Below are 8930 nucleotides of genomic sequence, written 5' to 3'. Positions count from 1 at the left end.
GTCCCTGATAACACTTTTATTTCATTAAAACTAGACTCGACCTGCAAGCAGTGGCGTAACTAAGGTTGGTGTCAACTAGAGAAGTTCAGCTTAAGTCTGGAAAAAGGTAAAAAGAGAAATAAGTCATAGATCTAGTTAATGAAAGTGGAAAGTGAGTTCTCTTGGATGAAAGGCTTAGAAGTAATAGTTGCACTCTGGAAGTAATAAATGGAAGGTCTAAAAATATTTTTTTTAAATGGAGCCTCAATATAGAAATACTTCTTTTAGTCTGTGTACTTAAGATCTTTTGGTAAAGTAAAAGATGTTTCCTGACATATTTTAAACCTGTTCTACAGACCTTAAGCTATTTAACGAAAACTGTTATTTTGAAAGAGAAATGAATTTTTGTTTTCAATAGCTATTATAATGTATTTTATGCTTACAGAATGCTCACCGCGTTAAGATCAAATCTCTTTTGTGAGCCGATGGGGGTAAGAGGCATCTCGGAGGTTTCCATGCTGCCTTTAGTCTTTCAGCAGCACAGCTCTTTTTGATTCGGGTTTCGAACTCAAGCCTTCTTGATAGGTGGCCAAGTGGTTGATACTTTCGTTTATGTTGACGTTTTCCCCCACCATAACTTTGAAACAAATTTTACACAGAGTGTAAAGAAAAAACATGCTCAGAGAAGATGAGGCGGTCAGTACGCGGGGCTCTGGATCTGTGTCATATGTGGAGCCTAGAGGCGGTCAGTACGCGAGGCTCTAGATCTGTGCCATATGTGGAGCCTAGAGGCGGTCAGTACGCGGGCTCTGGATCTGTGTCATATGTGGAACCTAGAGGCGGCCAGTACGCGGGGCTCTAGATCTGTGTCATATGTGGAGCCTAGAGGCGGTCAGTACGTGGGGCTCTGGATCTGTGTCATATGTGGAGCCTAGAGGCGGCCAGTACGCGGGGCTCTAGATCTGTGTCATATGTGGAGCCTAGAGGCGGTCAGTACGCGGGGCTCTGGATCTGTGTCATATGTGGAACCTAGAAGCCGTCAGTACGCGGGACTCTAGATCTGTGTCATATGTGGAGCCTAGTAGCGGTCAGTACGCGGGGCTCTGGATCTGTGTCATATGTGGAGCCTAGAGGCTGTCAGTACGCGGGGCTCTAGATCTGTGTCAAATGTGGAGCCTAGAGGCGGCCAGTACGGGGGCTCTGGATCTGTGTCATAATCATAACTCGTGCTCGAAGTTTCAAGAGTGTTCATGTTATTTTCTATATAGACCAGAAAGGCTTAGACAAGATTTAGTAACAAGCAGAATTTTGTATTTGAATGAATCAGCCAGAACGTAACTGTGTCCATAGAGTCTGGGAACTAAAACAGTAAATTAGAAATTCAATATCACGAGCCCCTCTCAGGCCCAAGGGCGTTTACCCACGTTCGCCAAAGCCCGCAGTTTCCTTAAGTATATTTACAATAGAGCGACAACTTGTGTTGTTTTTACTTTTTTTTTTTACATGTTTCTGACGTTATTCGGAATAAAAATTGCATCCTAAGCAAAACTTCCCGCACGATGTCAGGGGATGGTGGCGTGCAGGGTTCGAACCCAGGACAATCAAAATGACAGTCCAGAGCTCATGCCAAACGACCGGGCAACCATCGATTCATCAACTCTTGAGCTTTCAACGAGTGACCACTTCCTACTTAATTAATATCCATACATCTTAAGTAACAACCTTTTTCTTTGAGCGTACATTTATTAAGTTATCTTCTGTAATAATAATAAGGCTTGTCTTCGAGTCCGAAGATTAGTGAGGAATGCAGTATTTCCCGTGGTTACGTAGCCCCTTCTGCGACCTATATATTTTGCCACATCCAGGGCAAACATAGACATACAACATAGACATTATATGTATGGTAACTATGTGGTCGAATGGTTAAGCGCTTGGCTTCCGAACCTGAGGTGCTTGGTTCGAATCCCGGATTTTTAGGGCGCCCCTGTGTCAACCCAACTCTAATGGATATCTGACTTTAGTTGGGGAAAGTAGAGGCGGTTGGTCGTTGTGCTGGCCACATGACACCCTGCTCGTTAACCGTTGGCCAAAGAAACAGATGACCTTAACATAATCTGCCCCATAGATAGCAAGGTGTGAAAGGGGAAACTTTACGGGGTTTTTTTTAGTAACAAAAATAGAAACAAGTGTATTTTTTCATTGTCCAATTCACAGTGAGCCGCCGGCGACATACAGGGGAGGTAAACAGCTGCTGGTTAAATAAAATGGAAAGGGAAATTAGAAAAACTAATTACCTAATAATGTCTGCTACAAACTACTTTTAATTCACGTGTCACAAATCATTATATAATCCAGGTGAACACGTAATTAGATCTATGATCGTGCAAAAAAAAAACAACAATTTCGGTCAAGGTCTGTTTCACGGGTCTAGCTAGGGGAGGATCTAATGAACCAGGCTCCCCACCTCATCAGGCTAACAGGTTAATTAAAGAACAACAGCAAACCAAGTTGTATAATAACCGAACTGTAGATAAGTGGTCAACGATCGGTGAACAATAACAATATTATACTACTAAATACAAATAGTTAATTTTCAGAAAATGTAAAAATCATGGGATAAAAAGTTAATGCAGTATTTAATGTACAAATGAACACACCTCACGCACGCACACTTAGTTCCGGCCACGCGGCCCGGTAGCTTCAAACACTACAACACGGGTCAAACTAATCAAGGGCCAGTCCAAGGGCGAGCTCAACATCTCACACTCCATCATAGCCCCAGGACTAACACCCTGACACAAAGAATAACTTGGATCTAGCTATGCAGCTTAATCACAGAACTTTCTTAAACGACACCCGTACAGAAATATCAACCTGATTGACACATTTATGACCTTACGTACCGTTAAAACGGGGAAACAGGGAAAACTGTAGCGCAGAAAGAATCTGCTGCCTGAACGCCATCTCCGCTAAAAGAACACTACAGGAAACTAAGCGTGACTTAAAACACACACACACAATATTCTTGACAACAAAACACACGCCCAATGCAAACTAATTTATATACGTCACAACATTACTATAAGATAAGAATGAAAACTTCACGCGCAAGACTATAAGACTAACAATTAATACTCCTTTTCTTCATCATCACCTTGGAAACACACACACACACCCTTCATAACACCAATTGAGTCAAAGCCTTCAGAGTGTACAAGCTTTCAATTTGTATCAGACATCTGGGAGAACAAACTCACAATTAAATATTGCACTCTATTCAGAAGAAATGAAGAAACTAATATTAAATAAAATAAATGAGAAATGGACAGGCTCTCATCCGAATCACAAGAAAGATGATGCCTAGTATAAGCTATCCCGACAAGATCAACGTCTAATCTTTCGACTCAGGACCGGACACAACAGAATGAGACAAAACATGTACCGGAAGCTCAAAATTGGAACCAGTGAAATCTGCCCAAGTGGAATGTCACCAGAAAATGCTAACCAAAACTCTTCTCTTTACCAAGAGGCCCGTACAAGACCCTGGCCCCAATAGAAAGAAAAACTAGGAGCACAACTTCCGGATTTGGAAACCACTGCGCAGTTCATCTCATGTATTGGTCTAGTCATCTGAACACTCCAACAGTTCATCTCATGTATTGGTCTGGTCATCTGAACACTCCAACAGTTCATCTCATGTAATGGTCTGGTCATCTGAACACTCCAACAGTTCATCTCAAGTATTGGTCTGGTCATCTGAACACTCCAACAGTTCATCTCATGTATTGGTCTGGTCATCTGAACACTCCAACAGTTCATCTCATGTATTGGTCTGGTCATCTGAACACTCCAACAGTTCATCTCATGTATTGGTCTGGTCATCTGAACACTCCAACAGTTCATCTCATGTATTGGTCTGGTCATCTGAACACTCCAACAGTTCATCTCATGTATTGGTCTGGTCATCTGAACACTCCAACAGTTCATCTCATGTATTGGTCTGGTCATCTGAACACTCCAACAGTTCATCTCATGTATTGGTCTGGTCATCTGAACACTCTAACAGTTCGTCTCATGTATTGGTCTGGTCATCTGAACACTCCAACAGTTCATCTCATGTATTGGTCTGGTCATCTGAACACTCCAACAGTTCATCTCATGTATTGGTCTGGTCATCTGAACACTCCAACAGTTCATCTCATGTATTGGTCTGGTCATCTGAACACTCCAACAGTTCATCTCATGTATTGGTCTAGTCATCTGAACACTCCAACAGTTCATCTCATGTATTGGTCTGGTCATCTGAACACTCCAACAGTTCGTCTCATGTATTGGTCTAGTCATCTGAACACTCCAACAGTTCATCTCATGTATTGGTCTAGTCATCTGAACGCTTCAACATAAAAATGAGAACGAGGAAGAAGAAGAAGTATCCGACGTCGCCCTTTGATCTACTTTCTAAAGATAAGAAAAAAATATGGCTAAGTCATCCGTCGTGAGGCCTATCGTCAGTCCAGACAGGAAATGATCGAAAGAATATTAAAATGTAATTTTATTTTTGGTCTTTTACATCAGTACCTTTAAAAAAAAAAACAGTAACAATATTATGAAGTCTTTCTACTTGTATTTAATAAGCCCAGACATATGACAAAGAAAATAAATACATAATACTAAATGTATACTAACACATGTATAATTAAAGCGTTTATAGTAACAAAAAGATTTACTCAACGCTGTAAATCTGTTTCTCATTAAGTTGTTTATTACATAACTACTATGGGTTTGAGCTTTATTGCAGTGTTTCTCAAATGTTTACCTGTGGTGCAAGACTAAATGAAGCAAATTGCATTCGCACTACCCTAGCCACCTGAGGATATGGGGCGCTGTCAGCCCCAACAGTTTTGTCCCTGAGAGTTTTAATACAGTAAGGAACAAAACAACAAACAACTTAGAGCCCTAAAATTATAACATTAAGTTTTTTATCTTCTATAAAAAAACAATCTCTCCTAAGATAATTCTGGAGATGCATCAGTTCCCCATCCTTCTAGAAAGGGGTCAAGGAGAGTGGTGAAAACTCCCCCAGTAGGTCAAGGTCAGAACCCGAGCTCCAAGCATTTTCCTTCGTTTCGTTCAAAACTTCAGAAATTCTTTCTCGTGTGGTCTACAACGCCTTTTCGTTGCAATAAGAATAAACAGCTGCTTTATCGTTTTGTCTGGCCTTATCCGCTTCTATGTTCATCAAGGTCATAGAAACCCAGGGAACATTCTTTAAAAAAAAAACCACATGAATGATAAATACAAAAAAAAAACATGTGAACCCAAAACGTGCCTGGTGTGTAGATACGAAAGAAAAGTAACCACACAAACAAAAGTTGTGTGACCTACACCAGAATAGACTTTACTATCACATGCTGAGTGACCTACTTTGTCGACATCATAGGCGGATTGTTACGTCTTGTAACCCGGCGAACTACTTTTACGTAGACCTACCAAACAGGAACTACAAAATTCTATAAGGTATGTAAACCTAGGGAATATTAATTTTTTATCAGTCTCTGTAAACTCTCAGTTTTTCTTGAGTCTTTTCCTGTCTAAATTTAGAATCTACATTTACCCAGATTTCTAAATAATATCAAACCATAGACTTATATATACTACTAGTCGACCGGCGGCATAGCATACGCCGCTATTTTGCAGGGCCGGTCTTAGGCCACTGCAACCTATGTGACCGATGGATCCGCACTTTCATGGAACCCGCGCTAATTCAAGGTGTATAAATGATTAAATTAAACCATTTTATAACTTAAAACAGATTTCCCGCGCACTCCTGACGATTTACCAGGAGCTCCAGGAAATCTCCCGAAATTGCAAAATAAACGAAAAAGGCCTTAAAATATACCGAAATACATAGAAAAAAATGACATTTTGGGGTGTCATTCAATATGGAAAACGTCAATCCTACGCGCTATTAACAAAAACGGCATTATGCATTAGCCGTAATTGTGTAATCAGGTGAAAGAAGCTTCTCGCGCCTCAAACTAATGAAGAATTACTTGATGTCAGCAATTCTCAAAGATATATTGAAACATTTGGTAATTATTGCTATTGAGCGGGATCTATGTGGGAAACAGAATTATTATGATATAGTGTATGACTTTGCTATACGCAAGGCTCGTAAAGTAATTCTGTACGTAGTAAAGAATGAATAAAATGCAAAAACGAATTTATTTTCTAATACAAACTCCTAAATTTGACTTATTGTCCGCTTCCCTACCCAAACTTGGCCCCGCGAAATCCGTTTGTAAAATGTTTTACATGTTTCAGATGTTCCTTCAGAGTTGACGATAGTTTACTTCCTAGTCCAAACCTCCCGCATGGAATGGGAGCGGGCAGGGATTGACAGTCCAGCGCGCAGCCAACCGTAGCGAGCTGTGAAAACGTGTTCTCCCCCCCCCCCCCTCTTGTTTTTTTTTTCGTGGGTGACTATCCGCAGAAATAAAAGAGTGATCTTCCCTTTACTTCTTGTTTGACCTGATTAGGGAAGAAGAGAATTATATATAGAGATATCTAGACTGGACATGGAAATTTTTTAACACTACGAAAAATGTCATGAAATTTTTAAAAAAACTTAAAACAAGGCGTTGTCTTGTAAAGTAGTTATAAGAAGTAGTTTTGTTTTCAACCCTAACCTATGTAACATATAAAATTTAATTTTTAGATCTAGATCTAGTAATTGAACATCACAAATAAGAGTAAGAGTACTCTCGTCTCATAATTATTATTTTGCAATTTTCAGATACATAATCTAGAAAGATCTAGGTAATCAATCTATTTAAATGTACATAACATGATTTAAATCAACAGACACGAATTATTTCGATCTAGGATTTTTGAAACATTATCTCAATGGAAACTAACAGGCAATGGCTTTGTTTCATATATTAGCGTGAATATATAGTTCTGTGATTAATAGCCCATTCTAAAGAAAATCAGAGAAATGATTTTGTATTATTTCTAAACTTTGAAAACTAAAGATCATTACTTTTCTAAGACAGAAAGATTGATAGGTGCGACTTCCCTTAGAGCTTGAAAAAGAGCTACGTACATACAAATCTATACATATAGGTCTTTGAATCGATCAATCGCGGATAAGAATTTGTTTCCGGTTTCCAGTCTAGATATAATATATAAGTCTATGTATCAAACATTTCATTCGTTGGTACATTTTGGTCTCTTAAAAAAAAATGTGCGTCTTTAATACACATCTTGAGATAAGGAAAACTTACGAAGTTCAGAAAACACTTTCTAATTTAAAAAAAAAATTCTTTAAAAAAAGGTTATTTAAGGGGAGAACTATACATTTAAAGCCATATCTGTCAGTTCTGCAATATTTATTCTCTTAATCAATATCAAACTAATTTTATTAATTACAAATTATTTATTAATTAATTGTTTAATTTTTTATTGATTCATACCTTGTTAAGAACAAAAGAATAATTGTGTTAATTTAAACTTGATTCGAGAATAAGATTCGAGAAATAACGTGCACAAACATTGTACCAGACAGACAGACAGACAGACAGTGAGTTGATATAAGTTTTTTTATTCAAAATGGCATGTAGCCATCTATACGTGTACCGTAGATGTGTACAGTGTGGGCTTATTTATATTTACAGAGTTCTATTTGTACAATTATATTTTGCATTTATACATATATATGTATGCACTTATACCCTTGGCTGACATTGGTTTTCCAGAAGGACTCGCTATTAACAAAAATTCTTAACCACACAATTCCTTTTTTTTTTTTTTTTTCGTGATTATTTGCTCATCTTCTATATAAAAATTAATATAAACTATCGTTTTTTGTTTTTTTTTTGGGGGGGGGGGGGGGGGGCTCTGGGTCTGTTTGTCTTAAGACCATGCGGGTTGATATGGGCGTTATGAATAGTTAATGAGTGAATTTGCAGTTGTCTTTTTTTTTTCTAGAAATTGGTTATTGTTTTTTGTTATTTTGCTTTTTTTTTATAGTGCGCCACCTGTAATCGTTCAATGTGCCACTTTTGGCGCATCTACCATCCACCCCTGGTTGAGACTTTCAGTAAATGTTATGAGTTAGAAGCCTGAGTGCTCCAACAGAAGATAGTGGAACACGATATGCAACAGATCACTAGCGGATCCAGAACCTTGGAGTGGGGGGGGCGATTTTTTTCCAAACCCTAACCCTAACGCCCAGTAAACCCTAACCTTACGCATAAACGTGCATACAGCGCGCGCGCACGCACACACACACACAAACACAAACATATATATATATATATATATATATATATATATATATATATATATATATATATATAAATATGAGAATAAAAAAAGCAGCATTTCTCAACCTTCGGCGAAAAACAAAACAACTGGGGCAGCGCTATAAGGTTTTCTGGTGAAGTTCGGGGCGAAGCCCCGACGACAAAAGCGTTTCCTTGCTTTTTTCACTGTAGAAACGTATTCTCCTGACATCTGCAGCTCATTATTCATCAATGGAGTTCGGGGCGAAGCCCCGACGCCAAAAGCATTTTCTAGCATTCTTCATTGCAGAAACGCATTCTCCTGACATCTACAGCTCATTATTCATCAATGGAGTTCGGGGCGAAGCCCCGACGCCAAAAGCATTTTCTTGCATTCTTCATTGCAGAAACGCATTCTCCTGACAAGTACAGCTCATTATTCACCAATGGAGTTCGGGGCTAAGCCCCGACGAAAAAAGCGTTTTCTTGCTTTTTTCACTGTAGAAACGTATTCTCCTGACATCTGAAGCTCATTATTCATCAATGGAGTTCGGGGCGAAGCCCCGACGCCAAAAGCATTTCCTAGAATTCTTCATTGCAGAAACGCATTCTCCTGACATCTACAGCTCATTATTTATTAATGGACAAAAGCGTTTCCTAGAATTC

At 38.9% G+C, this 8930-nt stretch overlaps 1 protein-coding gene across 1 annotated transcript in view; it reads left to right on the top strand.

The window, feature by feature from the left end:
• Positions 1 to 5358: 5358 nt before the first annotated feature.
• Positions 5359 to 8930, top strand: part of LOC106068766 (sulfotransferase 1A1-like) — a 29956-nt gene continuing 26384 nt past the window's right edge. The window contains exon 1 of the mRNA XM_056006266.1: positions 5359 to 5496. The gene's annotated coding sequence lies outside the window, so the exon portion shown is untranslated. The remainder of the gene's footprint in view (positions 5497 to 8930) is intronic.

Source organism: Biomphalaria glabrata, chromosome 12 (assembly GCF_947242115.1).
Source record: "Biomphalaria glabrata chromosome 12, xgBioGlab47.1, whole genome shotgun sequence".
Lineage (NCBI taxonomy): Eukaryota > Metazoa > Mollusca > Gastropoda > Planorbidae > Biomphalaria > Biomphalaria glabrata.
This window is presented reverse-complemented; position numbering and strand designations above follow the sequence as displayed.